At 46.7% G+C, this 25,863-nt stretch overlaps 1 long non-coding RNA gene across 1 annotated transcript; it reads left to right on the top strand.

Annotated features, from left to right (window-relative positions):
• Positions 1-20,937: 20,937 nt before the first annotated feature.
• On the top strand, positions 20,938-25,542 carry LOC123599951. Its single transcript, XR_006713375.1, has 3 exons — positions 20,938-21,085; positions 21,683-21,756; positions 25,221-25,542. It is a non-coding gene; the product is annotated as an uncharacterized LOC123599951 (long non-coding RNA).
• The last annotated feature ends 321 nt before the right edge of the window (positions 25,543-25,863 follow it).

Here is a 25,863-nt window from a genome sequence, read left to right as displayed (position 1 = left end):
AGACCTCCATTTCCCCGGAGGAAGAGCTGCTTGATTAGAGAAGGCCCCTCTCCACAAAGACAGAACAAGGAGGCCAATAAAACTCCCTGGGTTTGGGCATTGCTTTGGAGATCGATGCGCTGTGATTGGAGACCCAGCCACTGTGGGCAGCTGTCTGATTGTAGCTGGATCTTTGCAGGCTGCTCACCAGGCTCGCCCGCCCCCGTGGACCAGCAGAGCGGTTCCGAGAGCATCATTGATCTTTTGACTAAAGTGTCCTAATGAAATACAAATCTGTTGTCACTTAAAGAGCCATCTGTCATGGCGGCACAGAAGAAATGCTGCCGGGAGGACCATAACCATAATTTCATTTTAAGACCTAGACTTCCTCCCCCTTTCCCTGCCAGGAAAAAATCGATATCTTTTACTGTTTCATTTTGTCACAGAGCAAGAAGGGGAAAGTCATCAATAGGGCGTTAAAGATATTTTCAGTTATGTCCGAGTTCCCCGGGGCGAGGGCCCAAGTTGGCATCTTGCAGTGAGTTAGCACGCATTTGCATGAGGGGCACTTAGCCAAACAGGGCTCAGTGCTCCTGTCCTCAGGGTGCTTTGCCTGGGGTAAGTGGGTAAGGAGGTGACAGGTGCGCAGGATTCCCAGAGGGCCCCCGGTCCCCGGAAATGCAAGCCCCAGTCTTACACAGCATCAGGCCATTCTTGAGCAGAGCGGCCAGAATAAGCGAAGCAGGAACTTGTCTCGCACCCAGAGCCCAGGCAGCAGGGATTTCCAGGAAAGAAGAAGGAGAAAGGGCTGTCGCTGGCAGGGGAGGGTGCGCACAGGTTTCCCAGGCAGGACTGGGTCATCAAGTCTCAGTGGGGGTGATTACATCCAACTCTGTGAGGGTCCAACCACCTCAACTTTTTAAGTGGGGCCTTAGAGACACAGGGGGGAAAACTGACTTACTCCAATGTCTCCCCCCAGGAAGTTGGTAGCAGAAAGAAGAAAGGTGATATTCTTTCTGCTCAGCTCCTTAAGAGGAGACGTCTCTCTGTGGGCATCAAATCTGGGGGAGACACAAGTTTCCCCACCTATCTTTTATGTGCCCAAATGTCCGGGCTCAAGTTGGAAGGCACTTTAAGTATATGTTTTAAAATCAGCTTTTTTTTTTTTTATTGAGATCACTTAGATGCAACACAATCTAGCATTTCGAAGCCATAGTTTGGTGACTTTTGACACACGTATGCAGTTTTTAACTTACCTTCACAATCATGATGTGAACAGTTCCACGAACCCCCAAATTCCTGTCATACCTCTTTACATTCTCTTTCCATAACCCAGAACCTTTGTCGACGGATCTGCTCTCTGTCACTATGGTTTCGCCTTTTCTAAAGTTTCAGGCAAAGAAAATTGTACGATACTCTGTCTTTTGTGTCTATTTGTGTTCTTTTTCATTCGGCACAATGACTGTAACATTCGCTTCCAATGTTGCAAAAATCAGTTGTTTATATCTTTTTATTCCTGAGTAGTCTTACATTATATGGAGATGCCACATTTTATTTATCTATTCACCGATTGGTGGACAGTTTTTCCAGTTTGGAACTGTCATGACTAAAGCAGCTATAAATAATCTTCATACAAGTCTTTATGTTGATGCGTACTTTCTTTTCTTTTGGTAAAAACCTAGTGATAGAATGGGCAGACATGTGGTATGGAAAATATGATCAATGTATGCATATTTAATTTTTTGAGGAATGACCAAGCTGATTTCCAAAGTGCAATATACTGTTTTGTATTCCCACCAGCACTGTATGAGGATCTCAGAGGTTCGACAGTCTTGTCAACACTTGATATTGTCAAGCTTTAATATTTTAGCCATTCTAGTGTGTGTGCGGTACTATCCCGTTGTGGTTTTCATTTCCATTGCCTTAGTAAGAATGATGTCGAGTATCTTTTCAAATGCTTATTTGTCATCATATATTTCCTTTGGTGAATTGTGTACTCAAATCTCCTATCCTTTTTATTGTTGACTTGTTAGTGCACTTTATTTATTCTGGATTCATATGAATTTTACAATCAGTTTGTCCATTCCAACCAAATGTCAGCTGGGATTTTGACTGGGGTCACACTGTATCTGTAGGTCAATTTGGGGGTAACTTACATCTTCATAATATTGCATTTTCAGTTCCATGAACATTGTATATTTCTCCATTTATTTAGGCTTTTTAAAATTTCTTGTGGTCGTAATTTTGCTAAATTCATCTCTTCATATTACATTATGTATATATATTGTTTCTAATGCACTTATAATTTTCTTTTACAATCTTAGACTTTTTTTTTTTTTTACAATCTTAGACTTTTAATTTGAATCTTTAGGTTGTTCTTTTTAAGATAATAATGGATACGGTTAGATTTAAATTTAACATATTGCTCCTTGTCTCTGTTTGTTCTGTCTGTTCATTTCATTCTTTTTTAAAAAACTTTTTTTTAAGTTTATTTATTCATTTTGAGAGAGAGACCATGCAAGTAAGAAAGAGGCAGAGAGAGGTGGAGAGAGAGAGAGAATCCGAAGCAGGCTCCATAGTGTCAGGGCAGAGCCTGATGCAGGGCTTGAACTCACAAACTGCAAGACCATGACCCGAGTCAAAGTCAGACACTTAAACGACTGAGCCACCCAGGCACCTCTGTTCATTGCACTCTTATCCTACTTCTGATCTTTCTTGAATTGATTAAATTTTTAATAGGTTTATCTGCACTTGTTGGTTTATTTGATATATATTTTTTATTTATTGATATTTTTACTGGTTGTTCAAGTATTTACAGTATCTTTACAATACTATAATTACTAGTATAAGAACCTTATAACAGTAAAATCCCATTTCCCCCATCATGCTTTGTGCTCTTTTGTGTATGTGTTGCCTTCTACGTATATTACAAACCCTAAAACACCTTGTTAGGGTTTATACTTGAAACAGTTATCTTAAAGAGGAAAATATGATAAAAAATATCATGTTTACCATGTAAGCTCTTGTCCTTCCTTTGTGTGTATCCTAATTTGTATTTGCTATCATTTTCCCGTACTCAGAGGACTTTCTTCAACATTTTCTGAAAGACAGGTGTGCCGTCGTTGAATTCTCTCATCTATTCTGAAACCCTTCATTGCTTCCATTTTCAAATATTCCCACTGGGTATAGAATTCTATGTTCATATTTAAAAATTTCTTTTTTTTTTAACTTTAAATATGCAAAGAGATTTTTGACTACTGATTCAATCTCCTTACTAGTTATAGGTCTATTCAGATTCTCCATTTCCTTATATTTTACGATGTCAATACTGCCCAAGGTTATCTACACATTCAATGCAATCCTTATCAAAATCTATATGACATTTTTTGCAGAAATAGAAAAGTCCATCCTAGGGGTGTCTGGGTGGCTCAGTCAGTTAAGCATCCAACTCTTGACTTCAGCTCAGGTCATGATCTCACGGTTTGTGAGTTCGAGCCCCATATTGGGCTCCATGCCGACAGTACAAAGCCTGCTTTGGATTCTCTCTCTCCCCTCTCTGCACTCGCCTCTCAAAATAAATAAATAAGCTTGAAAAGAAAAGAAAAGAAAAGAAAAGAGAAGAAAAGAAAAGAAAAGAAAAGAAAAAAGAAAAACCCATCCTAGAATGCATATGGGATCTCAAGGGCCCTGAATAGCCAAAACAATGTTGAAAAAGAAGAACAAAGCTGGAAGACTCACACTTCTTGATTTCAAAACTCACTTCCAGGCCACAGTAACCACAACAGATTGGTACAGGCATAAAGACAGAAATGTAGAGCAAAATAATAGATAAAGAGCATTAAACAAATCCCCACATGTACGGTCAAGTGATTTTTGACAAGAGTGTCAAAACCATTCAACAGGGAAAAGAAAGTATTTTTGACAAATGGTTCTGGGGAAACTGGACATCTACCTGCAAAATAATGAAGTTGGGCCCTTACCTCACACCATGTATAAAAAAATAACTCAAAATGGATCAAAGACCTAAACGTAAGACCTAAAATTGTAAAACCTTAGGGGAAAAAACAGGGCGAAAGAATCGATATTGGATTTGACAATGATGTCTTGGCTATAACATCAAAGACATAGGGAACAAAAGAAAAAATAGACAGACTGGACCTTATGAAAAATTTTAAAACTTGTGCATCAAAAGACAATGACAACAGAGTAAGAAGATAAACCACAGAATAGGTGGAATATTTAAAAATCATATATCTGCTATATTAAACCTTTCATATATAAGTGTCTTTCTTTGTCTCTTGTAATCTTTGTTGACTTAGAAACTATTTTGACTGATACAAGTATAGCCATCCTGCTGTCTTTTCATTACTATTTGTTTGGAATATCTTTTTCCATCCTCTTACTTTTTAACTTATTTGTGTCTTTGGATCTAAAATGAGTTGTAGACAGCATTTCGTAGGATCATGCTCTTATCCATTCTGCTGATACCTGTTTTTTGATTGGAGAATTTAATCCATTTACCTTTAAAGTAATTAATGGGAAAGACATACTTACTCCTTTCATTTTGTTATTTGTTTTCTACATACTTTAGAGCTCTTTTGTTCCTGTATTACTGTATTATTTTGGGTTTAGTTGATTTTTTTTCTTGTAGTGAAACGTTTGAATTCCTTTCTCATTTTCTTTGTGTACATTCTAGAGCTGTTTTTCTTTGTGGTTACCATGGGGATTACAGTTAACATCCTATAATTAAAACACTCTAATTTTAATTTATACCAGCTTAATTTCAATAATTTACCCAAAACTCTGCTCTTTTATAGCTCAGTCCCTACCTGTTTTCAGTATCACAAAATTGCATTTATATAAATTTGCACCCCAAAACAAAAATTAATAATTCCTTTAAATGCATTGATATCTTAAATTATGTAGAAAGCAAAATATCAAGTTGCAAACAACGTTGCAATAATACAAACTTTTAGATTAATCTTTTTAAAAACTATTAGTCCCTTAAATCATGTAGAAAACAGAAAGTGGAGTTACAAATTTTTATTAACATTACTTTTATAATTACCTATGTATTTATCTTTCCTGAGATCTTTATTTCTTCCAATGGCTTCAAGATACTGTTTAGTGTTCTTTCATTTCACCCTGCAGGACTCCGTTGAGCATGACTTACAGGGAAGGTCTAGTGGTAATAAATTCCCTCAGCTTTTGCTTTCTGGAGAAGGTCTTAATTTCTCCTTCACTCTTGAAGGACAGTTTTGCTAGATATGGTATTCTTGTTTTATGGGTGTTTTTCTTTTCTTTTAGTACTTTGTGTATATCAGCCCACTCTCTTTTGACCTCCAAAGCTCTTGATAAGAAGTCTGCTGAAAATTTACTGATTTTCAGCAACTTGTGACAAGTTGTTTCTCTCTTGCTGCTTTCAAGATTCTTTCTTTGTCTTTCAAAAGTTTGATGATGTGTCTTGGTGGAGGTCTCTTAAGTTCATCTTAGAAGATTCACTGAGCTTCTTGGATGTGAATACCCATGTCTTTCATCAACTTTGGGAAGTTTTTAGCTATTATTTCTGTAAATATTCTGTCCCTCTCTCTGTCTCTCTTCCCCTTCTGGAATTCATACAGTGTGTCTGTTGGTCTTCTTGATGATTTCTTGCATTCTTCTAGGTCCTGTGGGATCAGTTCAGTTTTCTTCATTTGCTTTTTCTTTCTGTTCCTCAGACTCAACAATTTCCATTAGCCTGTCTTCGAGTTTACTAATTCTTTCTTCTGCCGGCTCAAACCTGCCTTTGGATCCCTCTAGTGAATATTTTCTTTCATTTATTGTACATTTCAGCTCCAGAATTTCTTTTTGGTCTGTTCTTAGGGCTTCTATCTTTTTATTGATATTTCCGTTTTGTTCATACACCGTTTCCTCGACTTTCTCCACACATTCCTTTAGTTCTTTGGGAATCTTTCAGATGGTTGTTTTAAAGTCTTTGTTTACCATATTTACCATCTATTTTTTTTTCCTTTTGGAGTGGTTTCTTTTTTTTTTTTTTAATTTTTTTTTTCAACGTTTATTTATTTTTGGGACAGAGAGAGACAGAGCATGAACGGGGGAGGGGCAGAGAGAGAGGGAGACACAGAATCGGAAACAGGCTCCAGGCTCTGAGCCATCAGCCCAGAGCCTGACGCGGGGCTCGAACTCACGGACCGCGAGATCGTGACCTGGCTGAAGTCGGACGCTTAACCGACTGCGCCACCCAGGCGCCCCTGGAGTGGTTTCTTTGATTTATTTTTTTATTTTTTTATTTTTTTTTTAATTTTTTTTTTCAACGTTTGTTTATTTTTGGGACAGAGAGAGACAGAGCATGAACGGGGGAGGGGCAGAGAGAGAGGGAGACACAGAATTGGAAACAGGCTCCAGGCTCTGAGCCATCAGCCCAGAACCTGACGCGGGGCTCGAACTCACGGACCGCGAGATCGTGACCTGGCTGAAGTCGGACGCTTAACCGACTGCGCCACCCAGGCGCCCCTATTTTTTTTTTTTTTGAATGGATGATACTTTCTTGTTTCTCTGTGAACCTTGTGATTATTTGTTGAAAACTGGACATTTGAATGTAATAATGCAATAACTCTGGAAACTAGATTTACCTCCTTCCCCAGGGTTTGCTGTTTTGTTACTGCTTTGTTTAATTTTTTTTCTTGATAGTCCTAGGCCATCTCTGTGCTGAGGATCAGCCTGAAGTTAAACTTAAGGTCTTCTCAGGTCTTTTCTGAGCCTTTCCCTGAGCATGCATGGCTGCTTTAAAATTTTCCCTATATAGCAAATAGTTTTGGATGACCTAGGCTTTAATGTCTGGCTTCCAAAAGGGAAAAATAAGAAAAGTGGAGGGGAGGGTGTGTGTGAAAGATGCCAGCCAGTTGAAAGTTCCTGGCCATCACTTCAGCTGGATGGGAGGGTCTTGCAACAGTTGGGGCAGGTGCCACAACAATGGCTGCCCAACTCTTTGCTTGCACCTCTGTGATCAGAAGCAGCAATCAGAGCACAGACTCCTGATATTTAGAGGACAGCGTCCTTTTGCCCATCCTGGATCCCCCAAGTTGTATTCAAGCTGCTTCAAGTTGTATTCATGTGCACAGCTGCCTGCCATGTGGATGAGGGTGATTGATGGGTAGCTGCCCCCATGCTAAGAGCTGATGTTGACTGAAATTAACCTCGGTTTATCATCCAAGCCTTTCCCTAGAAGTTGCAAGCGTTCAATATTCAGAGTTCTAAAACATTTACATCAGCCAGATTCTGCCAGTGCTATTGTTGTTTAGGTGAAGAAACAGATTCCTGGTGCTTCCTACTATGCCATCTTCCTGTGTTTCATTAGCAATTATTCTCAAAATATTTTTTTTCCTCTCTCATCCCTCCCCACATCCTTTCCTGGAACTTCAGTTATAGTTATGTTAGGCCGTTCAATATTGCTTCACAGTTTACTGATGTTCTATTTATTCTTTCATTCTTTGGGTTTTTTTCTTTCTGCTTTATCTCGGGTAGTTACTTTTGCTTTATTTTCAATTCCATTGACAATTCCGGTTACAGGATCTAATCCACTCTTAATTCCATCCCCTATATTTTTTTCATTTCATAAATTATATTTTTCACCTGTAAATATTTTATTTGGATTTTTATAGCTCAGCCTGCTTTTATTATCTTTTGTTTTTTAAAACATATATAGTATGTTTATAATAGCTATTTTGACAACTTTATTTACTAGTTCCAACATATTTGTTATTTTTTATTCCTTTCTATTGTATATCTGTTGTTCCATTCTTTCTTCTTGTTTTTCCTTCTCCCTTTCTTCTTTTTCCTCTCCTCTTCCTCTTCCTCTTCCTCCTCCTCCTCCTCCTCCTCTCCTTCCTCCTCTTCCTTCTTCTTAAGAACATTTTCCTACTTCCTTGCACATCTGGTAATTATTTCTTTATGCTGGACATTGTGATTCTATGTAGTGGGCTGTTACATTTTGTCATAGCTCTTTCAGGAGTATTGAATTTTCTTCTGGGAAGCAGTAAAATTATTTTTTATTAGTTGGATACATTTGAGGCTTGCTTTTAAGTTTGTTATGGCAGATACAGGGAAGAGTTTGCTTTAGGGTTAATTAACACTGACTTCTAATCCAGTAATAGCCTTCTGAGGATTCTACCTGATGTTTTATTTATATTGAGGTCTTTTCACTCAAGTAGACAAGAGCAAAACTTCCCAGTCCTGTGTAAGTTTCAAGAATTTATTTGCATTCCCTATATTGGTGGTTCTTTCCATGTTTCTGAATACTCTCTTTTCAAACAGGCACAAATCAATTTCTTGAGGGGATCCCTCTGAATTTCTTTGGAGTTCTCCCTCCTTACAGTGACCTCCTCTCCAATATTCTGTTTTCCAAATTCTCGCCACCTTGGGCTTTTCTCTTTCTCTTTATGACCTTTTTCTTCTCAAATCATCAATGTTGTCAAGATCTGTTTGAGTTCTCACTACATTTTTTTTTAATATTTATTTATTTTTGAGAGACAGAGACAGAGCACAAGTCGGGGAGGGACAGAGAGAGAGAGAGGGAGACACAGAATCCGAAGCTAGCTCCAGTCTCCGAACTGTCAGCACAGAGCCTGACACAGGGCTCGAACCCATGAACCGTGAGATCATGACCTGAGGTGAAGTCGGAGGCTTAACCGATGGAGCTACCCAGGTGCCCTTAGTTCTCACTACATTCTTTACAGTCTGGAAACCACCTCCAGGGAGCCAGGCAATCATGGGCTCCATTCACCTGTTTCCTTCTCCCTGTGATAACACTTCTGCATGGCCAAGTATCTAATGTCCAAAAATTATTTGCCGTTTTGTCCATTTTTCTGATTGATTAAGGTGGGAGAGTGGATCCCATTCTTGTTAGTTCATCATGGACCAGAAGCAAAAGTCTGACATACAATTTTCCAACGGTTTTTATGTACACCTTTCTATCATTATCATTGAGTCAACTACTATTTTTCCAAAATTGGCTATGGCATAGAACCCCTAAATCTACACCTGATAACCACAGGGTTTCTCCAAGGGGGTCTGAGGCTGCTTACACCCGCCCTCCCCTCACCCCTATTCTGACTCCCAAGGCACCTCAAGGGTGGCATGCCAGCAAACGCTTCTGGTTTCCAGGATAAACTTTATCTGGATAAACCTTCACTTCGTGTCCCCTACAACTCCCTCTCTCCCCTTTACTGTGCTCATCCCGGGTAGCTGCTCCCCACTTGATGCTCCAGCCCATGTCGCCTACATCGTTCCCCCTAACCAGACTGCCTTCTCGCGCCCTGGCTCCACCCTCATCTTTTGCACCTGGCCGGTGCTTAGTGTCACATCTGACATGGCCCAGGCTGTGAAGTCAGCCCATGCCACCACAATGGGTAGGGTGTTGGGCAAAATGGCTTTCATTCTTTAAACCACTATCTTTTCCCTTAAAAAAAAATCTTTTGCTGAATACATATCGTTGAAGTCACATAAACATCCTTTGTCTACACTGGTGGCTAAGTTCTTTTTTAAGCTTCTTTATTTATTTGGGAGGGGGGTAGGACAGAGAGGAGGGGAGGGAGAGAATCCCAAGCAGGCTCCACACCAGCTGCGCAGAGCTCGACATGGGGCTCGAACTCATGAACCGTGAGATCATGACCTGAGCCGAAACCAAGAGTCAGACGCTTAACTCACTGAGCCACCCGGGCGCCCCACAAGCTCTTCACCATCTCATTTGGAGTTCTTAATACAGACCCAACACATAGCAGTTTGGCAATAAATATCTGTAGGATAGATGAGGGGTAAGGAACAGGAGTTCTGGAGAGAGGCTGCTCGTAGTCTGAGCAGAGGAAGCAGGTGATCATGGGCACGGCCAGACCAGGGAACAGGGCAAAGTGCAGAGCTGATTTAAGAGGGCAGGAGAGATGGCGGGGACAGCATCAAAGGCCCCTTTTCCATAAAACAGGGATCATGTCTACCTCACAGAACTCTTGTGGAGTTGAAACGAGGTATGCATTAGTGAAACAAGATGAAATTGTTGCTATTTGACTATCTCTGACCTATAAATGCTTCAGAAGCCTGAAGCCCAGGTAACAAAGACCCCAGGAAGCTGGTGTCTCTCTCTCCAGCCCCAACCCCCCTAGGAATGAGATGCCCTTTTGAGCGGAGCTCCACATCAGAGGCCACCATGTCGGCCATCTTTGCTTTGAACTGTCCCTGCTGACCCGTCAGAGCCCAGAATCCTCGCAGGTGGCACCAAAGAGCCTGTGGACTGCAAGGCACAAAGGATTTCTTAGATGTTGCCACCAGGCAGCTGCAGTTAGCAGCGCACATCAAGGCTTGGGGAGCTTCCATTGTCTTTATTTTTCCAGACAACTGAAGCCTTTTAACCGACAACTCACCTCGGCCCAGGGGAGTGTGGGAGCTGGATTTCTGGAAGGAAGGCCTTGGCGAGGGCCCTGGTGGACGCATGAATCCCCTCAGGGTGGCGAGCTCCGGGGTGCCTCTGACGCGTGGGAAGGGGAGCAGGAGGGCAGGGGCCTGGAGGGCAAACGGGTGAGGAGTGAGGCCTCCAAGTGGGCCTGTTAACTCCCACTTTTGCCAGGTTGCCTCTAAACGGGATAAAATTATCCTCTCAGTCGTTGTGATCTCTGTTCAGTACTTCTAGAAAAGAGCTACTTGACATTTTAGAAGAGAAAATACACAAGCGAAAGGCATATGATGTTCTGTGGGGAGCGCGGAGTGGCGAAATCTCAGAGTACTTGCAGAACGGGCCTCCTTAAATGTCTCGCAAACGAAAGCCGGTGAGTTGAGAAGGGAAGCCAACATCCCGTCCTCCTGTGGGGAAGCGTGTCACGTTCCATGTCCCGGCTCCTGCACGGGGTAGGCTGGGGGCTTGGCCCATGTGTTCTCCTCACACCTGTCTCTATGATGGGCAGAGAGGCCCTTCCTGCCTCACCTTACCTCACAAGGCAGCCTTGACTGCCTTTTCAGGCCCAGCTGCCTTTCTGTCCCTTCGCCACCCTTGGCCTGCCCGCAAAGCAGATCCCTTCAGTCTGAGTAATAGACCTCCTCCCAGCCCTTTATTCCCAGGGGTGACTCAACCTTCCACAAGTGCAGAGGGGCAGCTACGGGCTGTGACACTGAGCCATGGCCTTGGCGGCTGAGCAAAGATCATCGGACCCGCCATGGGCTGCTCGGCTGGGCCAGGGGGAGGCTGGCATGACCAGCTTCCTGTCTGTGGAGGGGTCGCCATCACTCTGTGGCACAGGGCTGTGGACCCGGTGACTGGGGTCCCACAGAAATGTCTTCAGCCTCACCCAGAGAGAGAGGAAATGCTGGGAGCTCTGAAACCCTCTGATTGACAGGCAATCGGTGCCTAAGATGTCGAGGTCACATACAAGGACAGTCCATGGGACGTGCGCCATTCAGTTGAAGCACGTGGGACCCCATGGACCATGATCACCCCCATAAGAGCATTTCCTGGAAGTGAACTTTCCGAACGAAACACTCTAGAGGCATCTGCCGATCTGCTCCACCAGGAAGCTGAGTGACACTGGGCAAAAAGACCAACCATGTCAATAAATACATTAAGGAAAATGACAGCCAGGGTCTCATTGTCAGAGAAAGGGGTTTCAAATAAGAGGAAGGGGGAACTAGACTCAACCCCACTTACGAAACTCAGTTTCTTCCTCTGGAAAAGAGAGATGACGATGATACTCACCTCCTGGGGTTACCGTGTCCATGCGGAAGAAAAACTCAATCATTTATTGTCATTTTACTGGGGCACCTGGGTGGCTCGGTCAGTTAAGCATCTGACTTTCGGTTTTGGCTCAGGTCGTGAGCTCATGGTTCGTGGGGTTGAGGCCCATGTCAGGCTCTGGCTCTGGGCTTCAGAGGCTGCTTGGGATTCTCTCTCTCTCTCTCTCTCTCTCTCTCAAAATAAATAAATAAATTTAAAAAAATATGTTATCATTTTCTTGCTTTTGGACGGCCCTCCACAGAAGTTGTGCTACTGATTTTCATGGCTACCTGTAGCGTAGGCCAAAAGGCCTCTTCCGACCTTGACCTTCCTCTCATACCACGTGAGTCTTTTCCTCCTGGTTCTATTTCATCACGGAAGTCAACTCGGGGGCTATGAATTTATGAATTTATGAATTTATGAATATAAATAGGACAGACTTGCCATCCGTAATCCTGCTGATGCTTTCAAATGGTTCAGTGAAACATTGTTCACAGATGCATGAAAGATAAACTTCATGCCTGATTCGTGATAAATTAGGAGTTTCTGGGCTCTACGGTTCTTCCCGTACCTATTTGTTCATTTAATACTAATGTAATGATTATGAGCCACCATGAGCATCGCGCTGGGGGTCCGTGTAATCGACCTCCAGCCCTCCATTCGTTCGCTCGCTCATTGATCCGGTGAACAATGATTAAGTGCCTGCCGCAAGCAGGAAGCCCATCACCCGACGGGGTAGAGGCGTCCACACGGGGAGACAGAGGGTTCAGATGGGAGCCCAGCTGGGGGGTGGCCATGCGGAGGCAGCAGCGAAGTGCGTGGCAGAAGATTGGTTTCCAACAGGGGGATAATGAGAGCCCCGGGTTCTCACGGCTGGAGACAGGAGTTACAAATAGAGAAAGGGAGAAAAAGCAGAATCTAGCCCCTGTCACAAAATTCTGCAGTGCAGAACCACAGGGGCAACACAGCGAAAACGCTTCAAGTACTTGATTCTGTCGAGGAGGCACCGGGGCTAAAAATAATCCGAACCCTGGCGAGGGCCACCTCCGCCCACTCACTTGGCGGGCAGGACACGAAGCCTTGGAAAGACGCATCGGGGCCAGGCTGTCTGTCTCCAGCCCTCCTGATGCAGCTTCACGGTGTTCTCGCCACCCAGCTCTGCTTCTGCCCCGGGGGTGGGGGGAGCCCTGGAGGCCCTCATGCCTCACCTGGCCTCCTCAGATGTCCCCAGGTCTCCTGGGACCCCTCTGGTGCCCCGGGGAGCGGACGGGGGGCAGCTCAGCGTGAAGGGCGTGTGTTAGGAAGCACCCTGGGCTCCACACCTGTGCAAGGCAGGGAGCGAAGCAGGACCGGGTGGGGGCGAGGGGGCAGTCGCGTTCTCCCGCGGTCCAGATGAAGGCCTCAGCCGACCCCACCTGGAGCCCAAGAGTGACGATGGTCCACGGCAGCGGTCTGTCTGGGGGCCGAGGGCCGGCCTCCTATCCGGTCTCTGCTAGCCCGTCCCAGGATGTGGGACCAGTCTCTCTGCAGCTGGAGGCCGTGTGGTGATAGAAATCCCAGGTGCTGGGGACAGTGTGGCCCACCCCCACCCCTCAAAGACTCACTCTCACCGGGAGGCGCTGCAGTGAGCGGCTAAGACCAGAGAAGCTCCGTCCTCATGCAAACCCGGGCCCAAGTGCCGCTCCAGGGCTCAGTCCCCTTAACCATGAAGTGGGCCCGAGGCAGGCCTCTCCCAGTTGCCAGGTGACACGATGCCAGAAAGGCGTTGGGCACTGTAGCGTGTCGTAGACTGTAGAGTGTGGTGCCCAGTGTGACTTTACAGAGTGAGACTGACACCCTAACGACATCCCTCAGACTTGATGTCTCTCTTAAAGTATCCCTGAACTCGTTCTTATGGGTATTCCGTACAGCAAGTTTATTATTCATTCCTACCTTGAAAAAATGTTCTCTAATTTTTTTTTTTTTTTAACTGGGTTGGGGCGCCCGGGTGGCTCAGTCGGTTGAGCGTCCGACTTCGGCTCAGGTCACGATCTCGCGGTCCGTGAGTTCGAGCCCCGCGTCCGGCTCTGTGCTGACAGCTCGGAGCCTGGAGCCTGCTTCCGATTCTGTGTCTCCCTCTCTCTGCCCTTCCCCGCTCATGCTCTGTCTCTCTCTGTCTCTCAAAGAGGAATAAATGTTAAAAAAAAAAATTTTTTTTTAAACTGAAATAATTTAAATATATAGTAAATCACAGAGAATTATACGGAATAAAAAACAGAGAGGTGCTACAGCATAGCAAGCAGTTAAGAGCCCTGACTCAGGGGCTAGGCAGCTTGGGTTGGAACCCACTGCGGTAATGTGCGAGCTGTGGGATCACGAGTGAGTTACTTAACCTCTCTGCATATTAGCTTCATTATCTGTAATAAGGCAATGATAATAGCACCCACACCACCACGTTGCTGATGTATATATACATCTCCGAACATAAGGGAATGTATAAATAATTACTTTTATATTATTACCGCTGCAAATACTCAAATACCCAACAAACATATTTTAACGTCTATTCAGTTTAGCGAGACCGAGAGAGACAGAGCGTGAGCGGGGGAAGGGCAGAGACAGAGAGAGAGAGAGAGGGAGACAGAGCATCGGAAACAGACTCCAGGCTCTGAGCTGTCAGCACAGAGCCCATCGTGGGGCTCGAACCCATGAGCTGCGTGTGAGACCATGACCTGAGCCGAAGTCAGATGCTTAGCTGACTGAGCCATCCAGGCACCACCGTCCCCCCACCACAAACATATTTTAAAGTTTGCTTATCTACCTCAGATTCCTTTTTTCTTCTCCCTTATTTTGAAATAGCTTTAAACCTTGAAATAACTATAGACTCACAAGAAGGTGCAAAAATAGCACAGAGAGGTCCTTTGTACCCTCTACCCAGCTACCCCAACTATACTTCTCACTTAACTATAGCGTAACACCAAAACCAGGGATCCAACCAATGCTGGCACGATCCTACTAGCTAGACTCCAGACTTTATTCAGATTTTACAATTCTTGCATGCATTCATTTACGCGGGTTTGTATGTGTGTTGCACGTGTGAAGTTCTATGCGGTTTTATCACGTGCGTGGATTCATAGAATGGCCACCATGATCAAGATACAAAATTTTGCATCGCCATGAAGGAACTCTCTTATGCTACCTGTTTATCCTTTTTAATTCTTACTTTATTTTATTTTATTTTAAACTTGTTTATTTATTTATTTTGAGGGAGGAAGAGAGAGCGCACATGAGTGGGGGAGGGGCAGAGAGAGAGGGAGAGAGAGAATCCCAAGCAGGCTCCACATTGTCAGCACAGAGCCTGACATAGGGCTCGATCACACAAACCGGAAGATCATGACCCGAGCCAATATCAAGAGTAGACGCTCAGCCGATGGACCCACCCAGGCTTCACTATTTTTATTGATTTTAAAGAAACACCGTGTCTCAGCTGCAGTTGAGCGCCGAAGCCAATCCCATTCCCCATCCTCCATCCACAGAGGTAACCACTATTTCTAAGGTATCATACACGTAGGTCTCCAAAACAGCTAATGTTTGGCCACGTGCGAATTGTGCACCAAGCTCCATTCTTCCTTGTTTGTATGCAGTAATCTGTTCACTACTCACCACGGCATGTTCTTATCCCCAGTGAGGAAACCGAGGAACAGAGAAGTTAAGGTAGCATGGACGAGAACCTCCGGCCAGAAGTGCTGGTGCTGGGGCTCGAAGCTGCCCCCATGGCCACTGTTCTATACCGGTACATACGTGGCCTCTTGCCACACGCGTCTTCCACTCACCGTGGTGTGGAGAAGATTCACGCGTGTTGATATCTGCAGACAGAATCCACTGATGTTAACTGCCCTGTAGTTTTCCCTTTTCTGATGACATCACAGTTTATACAGCCATGTTTCTAGGGATGGATGTTTAGGCTGTTACCTTGTCACTACTATGCACGGTGGTGCAGGAATGCGCCTGCCCGCGTCTCCTGGTGCCCATGTGCCTGAGCTTCTCTGTGGTTTATTCCTAGCTGTGGAGCTGCTGAGTCTCTGAGTACTGGGTGTCTGCAACTTCAGGGGATGTTGCCAAGACTCACGGTGTTTGCAACAATTTACATTTCCACCTGCCATGCATGAGAATGTGAGATGACAGTTCCATATTAGTTGAATTTGCATCCCTCTGATTTCTAGTAAGGTGGCTGAGCATCTCTTGATCATTGGCCACGCGTTTCTGTTTTCTCTGTGTACGCTTCTCTTTTGCGTAACTTGTCATGTTCTTATCATTTGTAGGATTTCTTTTACATATCCTGGATGATAATTCTTAATTGATGATATGCATGGCAAATATGTCCTTTCCTCTAAGTCTTGTCTTTCTCTTTAAGTTTTGACTAAAGGGTCTTTTATGACAGAGAAGCTTTTAATTTTATTTTGCATTGTATTCCATCCTCTTATTTCCTTCCTTTGTGGTTTGTGCTTTTGTGCATTTTGTTTAAGAAATTCCTTCCCACTCAGGGAGCCTGGGTGGCTCAGCAGGTTAAGCGTTCGACTTCAGCTCAGGTGATGATATCACGGTTCACAAGTTCGAGCCCTGCGTCAGGCTCTGTGCTGATGGCTCAGAGCCTGGGACCTGCTTTGGTTTGTGTGTCTCCCTCTCTCTCTGCCCCTCCCCCCGTTCACATTCTTTCTGTCTCTAAAAAATAAACATTAAAAAAAAAAATTCTTTCCCACTCAAAGTCACAAAGACACTTTCTTAAATTTTTTCAGTTTTATTTCTTGCAGTTTTCACAGTAAAGTTTGACTTTATACAGTTACCGTTCATGTAAGACATAAACGTTTCCCCCTGCATACAGCCAATTTCCCAGTACTATTTACTGTGCCATCTATCTTTCCCCTCTTCTCTGCAACACCTCCTCTGCTGTCTTTGGAGCTCCCGTGTGCATCTAAGTCCCTTTCTGTCTCTCCGTTGGCCTCTTTGCCTTATGCCATGCAAACACCCCAGGATCTGAAATGCAGGCACTTTACCGTAAATCTTGGTGTTGGGAGGGTAAGTCGTTTTTGTTCTTCAAAATTATTTCCCCCTACCAGCTTTGATTCAGACTGTCATGTTTCTCCTGAAGCTCTGTGGGTATTTTACACATTGTAATTGTATCGCATTTACTGATTAGCTTGAGGGGTGAGTGACATCTTTTGGATTAGCGGTCCTTCCTGCCCAATAGCTATATCTCTCCCAGTATTCAGATTTTCTTTTATGTCCTTCAATAATGTTTTATAATTTCCCCCTTAAAGATCTTGCACATAGTTTACTAGATTTATTTCTGGATGCCTTCTATCGTTTCTTGGACCTTTGGGGTGAAGTGTAAGTCCTGCTAAAGCTCGCTCACTTGTGAACCCTTGGGTTCTAGTCAAGTCCTTGTACATCAGCAACTATGCTTAGAATATGATCACCAGGCAGAAACGGGTCAGAAGTGATAGCTTCTGACCTCTAAGTGATTGGCAGACAGCATCTGCCCCCCCCCAAATAAAGAGCATTTTAAATAAAGCACTTTCGAAATATATGGTAAAATTAAAATTTCTATTAAATCCCAAAGCAGGGATAATGAAGTTACTTTTTTAAATCATTCTGTGTAAGTTAATGGAAAACCAACTAAAAAGATAATGGTAAAGCTATTTATTTTTCTGTTTAAAATCTAGTGTGAGTTATTATCATAGTCGTTCCTCTAGGTTGTTTTCAGAGCAAAATGTTTAAACTAGTTTCATTTCATTTCAACTTTTATCTTTTTTATCTTTTTTTTATAATTTTTTTAATGTTTATTTATTTTTGAGAGAGACAGAGACAGAATGTGAGTGGGTTGGGGCAGAGAGAGAGGAAGGCACAGAATCCGAAGCACGCTCCAGGCTCCGAGCTGTCAGCACAGAGCCTGACGCGGGGCTCGAACTCACAGACTGCGAGATCGTGACCTGAGCCGAAGTTGGACGCTTAACCGACTGAGCCACCCAGGTGCCCCTTAAATTTTTTTTAATGGTTGTATTTATTTTTGAGACAGAGCAAGACAGAGCATTGAGTGGAGGAGGGACAGAGAGAGAGGGAGACCCAGAATCCAAAGCAGGCTCCAGGCTCCGAGCTGTCAGCAGAGAGCCCGATGTGGGGCTTGAAGCCATGAACCGTGAGATCATGACCTGAGTCGAAGTCAGACGCTCAACCGACTGAGCCACCCAGGTGCCCCATTTCAAGTTTTATCTTTATAAAATAGTACATGTTTTATGATAAACACTTCAAACATTAGGGAAAAGTATAAAGAAGTAGAAATTTCCCTGAGTCCCACCACCGAAGTAGACCCATTGCTAAGATTTCGGCCCAGATCCTTTTTTATATTTCTTCATACCAATAAATGAGTTTCTGGGTTCATACCTACTTTCTGTTTTCCTTCAACAAGGTGCTATGGATCACTTTTCCGTTCACTAGTTACAGAATGACATTATTTAAAAATGTTTTTTTAATGTTTTTTATTTTATTTTTGAGAGACAGAGATTCAGAGCTCCAGTGGGGGAGGGGCAGGGAAAGAGAAGGAGACACAGAATCCGAAGCAGGCTCCGGGCTCCGAGCTGTCAGCACGGAACCCGATGCGGGGCTCGAACTCACAAAGTGTGAGATGGTGACCTGAGCCGAAGTCGGCGTTCAACCGACCGAGCCACCCAGGCGCCCCCGAAATGACGTTACTTTAGGTCATTGCATTGTATTCCATTGTACAGGTTTGCACTCCTTTAACAAATCGATGCCCTGTTTACGGCTATTTGATCTCACAAAGTAAACCATGCTCCAATGAACCGGCACAGCACGCCTCTTTTTTGTTAGTGTATGTGACCGCCTCCATCAAGAAATTCCTTGGGAGTGAGATTACCGGGATAAAAGGCACGCTCACTTTACGTTTTGACACACGTTGCCAACCTGCCTTCCTGGAAAGGTTGAATCAATTAGCGCCTGCCGTCATTGGTGCACGAGGGTGCCCATTTTCCAATAAGTTAAGTGGGTTTGTCGATTCCCTTAATCTTTGTCTTTCTGATGAGTGGAAAGCAAGCCTCTCTTTGGATATGCCTTTCTTTGATTAGCAGAGAAATTCAACATCTTTTCATCTGTTTATTGGCTATTTGAATCTCCTTTCGCGGATTGCCCGTTTGGGCAGTGAGCACGTCGGTCTGGTTGGTTTATGAGAATGCTTCGTGTAGCAACGCTGTGCATGATGTGGACTAACGGCTCTTTGACTTTGGGCTTGGTCGTATGGCTCCCTTTGGCCAATGGAATGTTAGCAGATGTGACTTGGGCGTAGGTTTTGATTTTTTTTAATGTTTCACTTGTTTTTGAGAGAGAGAGAGACAAAGAGGGAGAGAATATGAGCAGGGGAGGGGCAGAGAGAGAAGGAGACACAGAATCCGAAGCAGGCTCCAGGCTCTGAGCTGTCAGCGCAGAGCCCGACGCGGGGCTCGAACCCACGATTAAGCGGACGCTTAATCGACTGAGCCACCCAGGCGCCCCAGGCATAGGTTTTAAATGCATGTGGCTGATCTTGCCCTCTTGTGCTTCTGCAGACCCTATAAGGAGATCATGCCTTGGCTGGACTGCGGGTCTCAGAGGAATGAGACACTCACGGAACCGACCTGACCCAGCCTAACTGAGATCAGCAGGGCCACAGCGGCCGCCCCGCAGATACGGTGAAAAGAAATGACCGCTGTCTTAAGTCAGAGAGTTTGGGTGGGTTTGCTGTGCAGCCTCACTATGACAACGGATGACCGACCTACCCGTGTGAGCTGCTATGTGCCGCCCTGTTCTCTGACCCTCAGTTTCTTTGGATGTGGCATAAAAGAGATGATCACTGAGCAAGTTTTAGGGTCTCTTCCGATACTAAGGTTCTGGGTTCCGATACGAGATTGGGTGGTGAGAAGGCTGGAGGGCGCGAGAGCCCAGCACAGAGGTGCAAAGTTGGCTGTTCAGGAGCGGGAGTAGGGAGTGGGGTGCAGGCTTGTCCCACTGCGGCAGGTGGCCGGGGACACGCCGGGGAGGGGGGCTGGGGTGGAGGGCTGGTGCCCAAGTGCTGGGGCCCCCGCTCCTCGGGAAGCCCTGCTTGTTCACCCCCCCACCTGCTCCTGAACCTCTTGCAAAGTGCCTTCTGTCCCCACCCTCCTGCTGCGACTGCCTTCTTCGTTATGACTTCTCACCCCCGAGTCCTCACTCTGGCCCACAGCTTCCTGGAACCTGAGGCCTCTTCCCCACCCTTTGCCTTGGCTTCTGTGGCCCCTGCTCTCCTGGCCCTCCCCTTTCCGTCTGCCCACCTGGTTTCGGTCTCCTTCCCTGAGGCCACTCTGACGGTGTCCCCCCGGGTTCCTTCCTCAGCCTAGTAATGACTGTGGAATCCAGGGACTGAGCTCTTGTCCCCTCTCACTGCTGCCCCCTCCCACGGTGCCGTGGTCCCAGTCAGTCTCTCGGCACATCCTGGCCCCCCGGCCTGTGGTGTGAGAGACGCTCCCTTGTTCAACCTGCAAATAGCCTTTGCCTTGGAGCGCGTTTGCTCCACGAATGAGCCCACGGCTCCTCCAAGCCGCCCTCCTGGGCTCGAAAACCGTCCCTTGACAGTCTTCATACATCTGCGTCCATCCCACAAGTATGGGTCCTGTCCCCTCCCCACCCCAGTGAGACCCAGACCCCTTGTGACGAGCCCTTATGGCAAGACAGCCAGGATTTATCGTCGCCAGTGCCTCCCTTACAGAGGGGATGTGAGGCTGGAGGCAGCACGTTCAAGGACAAAGAGGATGAACTGGGCAGCAGACCCCCTTGGCTTTGAATTCTGCCTCCATCATTTGTTGGTTGGGAAGAACTCCCAGCCGCCGATCACACACACACACACACACACACACACCCCACAGTGTCTGACACAGGACTCACTGAACAAGCCCACCCTCCCCGGAAGCCATTCCTACTTTGATGTTTAGCATGTCGCCTGTTTTCTTCAAACCATGCGCATTGCTTGCCGTTAGCTGTCCCAAAGCTGACTTGGCCTCTGAACTCCTGGTCCAGCGCCTGCCACAAAGCAGGTGCCCATGAGACATAGGCGGGAGCAGCAGAACACAGTAGAATTCTCTGAACACTCCGTGTGCGTGTGTTCTGTTCCTCAGCAACACTGTGCACGCCCCGCACCTCCTCGCCCCGCCTTCCACGTCCCTCATCCCCACCATGTTTGTCGTTACCACTTGGGGTTTTCCTGGTTTCACTTGAGTGATTTCCCGGAGCGGATTCTCCATTTCGCTGGTGGACGTCGTTCCAGTTCTGATGGATCTTCTGGCTGCTTGTTAGGTGACATGCACCTCTGCAAGGCCTTCTTTTGTCCCATCTGTCTCCAAAGAGGGACGGCCGCTCATTACTCTTCTCTCATCCGGTGACCTCCATTGATAATTGCCTTTGAACCTCGATGCTTTCGGTTCTGCTTGGGTAGTTTCTCCCCCCGCCCCGGGTCTCGGGTAATCCCTCATAACGGGTAATTTCTTCTCTCTTTTGCTCGTGTCCCATTTGTCTTGTTAGCAGGGAGGCACTTCCTGTGCGGGGCTCCTGTGTGACCGGTCGCCACTCCGGTGGGGCAGCCATCTATGGTGGGGCGGGGAGGGAGGGAGCTGAGTTGTCTTTAAGTTCGATTTGGGTTCATTGCCTCAGACACCTGCAGAGCAAAGGCATTATTTCCCGTGCCCTGGAGGCCTGTCTCCACTTCCAGGGCAAGGAGGGGCATGTGTTCCCGGAAAACCCAGTAGGTGTCCAGGTCAGGCGTCTTTCCCAGGGGACCAGGAGTGGAGGATGTCATTGGCTTGCCAGCCTGCTGCTGGCTCGGCTCATCACCCCGCCATGCTGACCTGCAGAACTGAGTCCCGTGAACTCACCTGTCCTCTCTCTGATCAAAAGGTCACCGCCAGCTCTTCAAGGACCCTGGAGGTGAGGTTTCGCCTTTCCTGACTAGAGCTCAACGATTCCGTCCCGTGAGTGGATAGGACCCGAAGCGGTGTGGTCACTTCTTACTCCACGTCCCCACCCCACCCCCAACCCTGGGGGCTCCTCTCTCAGCCCAGGCCCAGGGCCTGACCCCTGTCACCTCCTGGCTTGCACCCCCCGGGCTCACGGCACCATCGTTCTCTCCTGCATCGTGGTAATGTAGCCCCCTCCCCCGCCTGGTTCCCTTGCTCCCCCCTCACCCATGCGCTCTTCTCGACCCTGCGAGCGGGGCGAGCCTGTGAGGATGGGAGGCCCACATCCTGCTGTGGCTCCCCATTGCACTCAGTCTAGAGCACATAGGTGCACAGTGGCCCATGGTCTGTACCCCCACCATGGCCTCTGAAGCAGCTGGCTCTCTGCACCGGCTGTTCCACCGCCTGGAATGTTCTTCCCCAGCATCTGCCTGGCCGCCTTCCTGCCCTCCTTCACGTCTGCCATCCACTGTCCCCGTGTTCGTTTGCTAGGGCTGCATGCCAGCACCACACCGGGTGGCTCAAGCAACAGTCGTTTACCATCTCCCAGGCCTGGAGGCTGCAAGTCCGAGGTCAAGGTGTTGCTTGACTTGGCTCCTTGTGAGGCTGTGAGGAGAATCTGTCTCAGCCTCTCCCGTCTCCTGGCAGGCTCCTGGCCACCTTTGGCATCCTTCGGCTTGTAATGCATCACCCCCATAGCTGCCTTCAGCCTCGCACGGCACTCGCCCTGCAGGTGTCTGTCCCAGGATCGCCCTTTAGCTGAGGACACCGGTCATTCCGGATGGAAGCCCATTCTGAGGACCTCATTGTAACTTGATGACCGCAGCAAAGACCCTCCCTCCAAATAAGGTCACGTTCTGAGGTGCTGGGAGTTAGCCCTTCAGCATGAATATGGCTTTGGGGGAGACACAGTTTAATCTGGAGCAGTCAGCCTGTCAATGAGGCACAGATTTTCCTCCCAGTCTAAAACTGCCCCACTGGCCTTAACCTTCTGATCCCCAGCCACTCAGCCTTTGGTTCTACTTGTATCATGAAAGATAGGTTTGTCGTTGTTTTTTCCCTCCAGCTTTTCATTGCTTTTTTTTTTTTTTTTTTTTTTTTTTTTTTTTTTTTTTTGCATTTTCAGTGAGTTTCCATCCTAAATCAAACCAGAACAAACATTACCCATGTCTCTGGGGGCCATCTTCCCCGGCCCGGTGCCCCTCACATAGCCCGTCCTATGCTGGCCTCATCCCTCCACCCCGTGCCTGACCCAGCCCGTATGGACTCTGTGGGTGCGTGGGTTCAGCACAGGTGGCCCTGGCCACGGGTCCAACGTGGGAACAGCAGTGCCTTCAAAGCTGACAGAGGCCACTCATGGGCACCGATGACCCCCAACTTCAGCCCAAATGCAGGGACACCCACCCTCCTCTCGGCCGGCCTCGCAGAGCTCTCTTTCCTCCTTCAACAATGCGACCGATATGCCTTATGAAAATACCTTTATTCTCTGGCTGGGGCGTGAGAGGCAGAGTTTCCCCACTGCCATCAACTGTATTTTGAAATCCTTCCGGCCTCCGGGGGTCAGTGTCCAGCTGGAAGGACAATTATTATCACGGAGAACCTGGGTCCCAACGCACTGGCAACGTCTTCTCACCCGCGCGCGGAACGAGGTCTCCCCTCCGGCTCCGCTGGGGCCTGGCCGCCCCTTTGAGTCATTATTGATTGATGTCCTGTTGGTCCCCCCCCCCCCCGGTTGTACTCACGGTGGCAGGAGTGAGGCTCTGGTTCTGTGTGAGGAGCCATGGTGCGCAGGGAGGGAGGCATGCCTCCGCCTCAGTCCCCAGAGAACATGGGAGGAAGGGAGATGTCAAACAGTAGACATGATAGAGATCCTACTCAAGGCCTCCCTTCTCCATCCCCAGATCAGCACGTCCCAAATGCCCCCCGAATTGTTCACCTCCGCCATTGTCAGCCTGGAGCCTCCACTCAGCCCCCTCACTGGCTCCCGGCTTCCTCCCTGCCCCCAGAGTCTGCTATTCTCTCTGTTCAGCAGCCCAGTGATCAGACCATCTTCCTCCCCCATGAGAACACTGCAGACACAGGTGGCCTTGCCAGAGACTAAAGAAGCTTAAGCATCAGGGACTCCTCACCCTCCACACCCCTTCTGAGGCCCCGGTGGGGCCCCAAGCCCTGTGGTTAATAAGCATTGTCAACTCAAAGATTAATTAGGATTATCACTGTAAGGAAAACTGGCTGGGCCCATGAAAGCTCACTGCCCACATATAAAAGGATCTTGACAGGTTCCCCAGATTTGACAAGAATCCCGAAAATTTGCATGACATAATCCATAGCGAGTCGTAAAGGTGAAAACGTGTTAACTCTGTCAATGTAGAAAGCCATTACGACCAGACTCCGCAGGAGGACAACCTGACTTCACTTCCCCGTCTCTCCACAGAAAATGACATTACAAAAATCATTGTCTTACGAAGACGGGAACAGGGCAGATGAGGCCCAAACAGTTCGGGGTTGGGGGGGAGGGGATGGGGGGGAGGAGGGAACAAAGCCGGGAAGGTGTGTGAGGATTCCAAGTAAAAAACTATAGTCGGGGTGGGGGGGGGGGTCCTACATTTTGTGATGTTTTCGGTAATTGCTGGCTTTTTGAAACCTGCAGTTTACTGTGATTTCTTTTCTCATTCAGAATAAATATTAAATTGCATAGCTGATTTTGATTCCTAATCCTAAGCCCTTTTCTTAAAGGGGAGGCTGCAGAAGGTTTAATTTTCAGACCCGCGAAGCCGCTGCCTTCTCAGGCTTCCCACCACACTTGGAATAAAACTTGATCTCCGCCCCATGGTCCGCAAGGTCTCCCTGATCCCTCCCTGCCCCTTGACGGCCCCGGCTGTAGACCAACCTGCCATTTCCTGTTCCTCAAACTTCTGAGTCTGACCCACCTTGGTGAATTTGCATTTGCTCTATCTTTTGCCTGGAGCCTCTTTCCCAGATGTTCCTTTCTGGCCATTCAGAGCTCAGCTCAAGGCCCTCTCCTCGGAGAAGGCCTCCAGGATAAGCCGATCTGGCACGAAGACCCTTTCCCACGCACCCACAAGGCCACGCCAGTCACGGCTGTACCCCTCAACTTTATTTTTCTGACCGTCCAATGTTCTCTCTTCCGTACCCTGCCCTTGGAGTAGGGACACCAGCCACCCCAGGAGGGCAGGGGCTGGGCCTGTCTTCTCATCACTTCATCACTTGTGACAGGGTCTAACAACACAGGTAACCCCCATGAGTGACTAGACTGCTGGTGTAGTTTGAAATGACATCTTTCCAGAAGATGTGTTGGCAATGTGCGCGGACAGCCTTAACGTGTGCAAACCCAGTGATCTTTCTTCGAAGGGTTAGTCCCAAAGCCATCATCAGGGAGGTACACAGAAAGGGAGGTTAGCTGAGTGGTTAAGACCAGACGCTTTAGCCAATCAATCAGATTTGGATTTCTGTTTCAGCTCTACTGGCTGAGTGCTTTGCTGTCTGACCCTGAGCAAGTTCTTATCGTCTTCGTGCCCTGGTTTGTCATCTGTAAATGGGGATCGTCGCTGGACCTACCGGAAAGGGAAGCTTGAGGCTTATGTGAGGTCGTTCGTGGAAGGTGCTTGGTGTGGAGGCAGGCGTATGAAAAAGCTCAGTGTATGTTGATTACGACTGTATTCCATGACGTCCATTAGAGTGTCGTTTGTAACAGAATACAACCCGGAAGCCTAAATATCTAACCACAGGGGATTGTCTCCAGAAGTAGCACCACATCTTTAGAGTAAATTATTGCACATATCTGAAAAGCCTGTTTCTAAAGAATGTTTCCTAATGCAAGTAAAAGCTCACAGAATGAGATTAGGTTTAAAAAAAAAAAAAGGTGGGATAAAAACCAAATCAAATGTGATGCAACTTTTGTTACACACGTAGAGGCTGATGCTTCTTGGAGTGGATGGATGTGGATGGATGTGTAGCCTTCAAGGCAATGCACCAAGATCCTAACGGGCCATCCGTAGATAACGGAATTAGTCATTTTAATTTTGCTTTCGTTCGTAGTATGCTTTTCAAAGAATTCCTTTTCTTTTTTTTTTTTTTTTTTTTTTTTTTCAACGTTTATTT

Source organism: Leopardus geoffroyi, chromosome C1 (genome assembly GCF_018350155.1).
Source record: "Leopardus geoffroyi isolate Oge1 chromosome C1, O.geoffroyi_Oge1_pat1.0, whole genome shotgun sequence".
NCBI classification, from domain to species: Eukaryota; Metazoa; Chordata; class Mammalia; order Carnivora; family Felidae; genus Leopardus; species Leopardus geoffroyi.
This window is presented reverse-complemented; position numbering and strand designations above follow the sequence as displayed.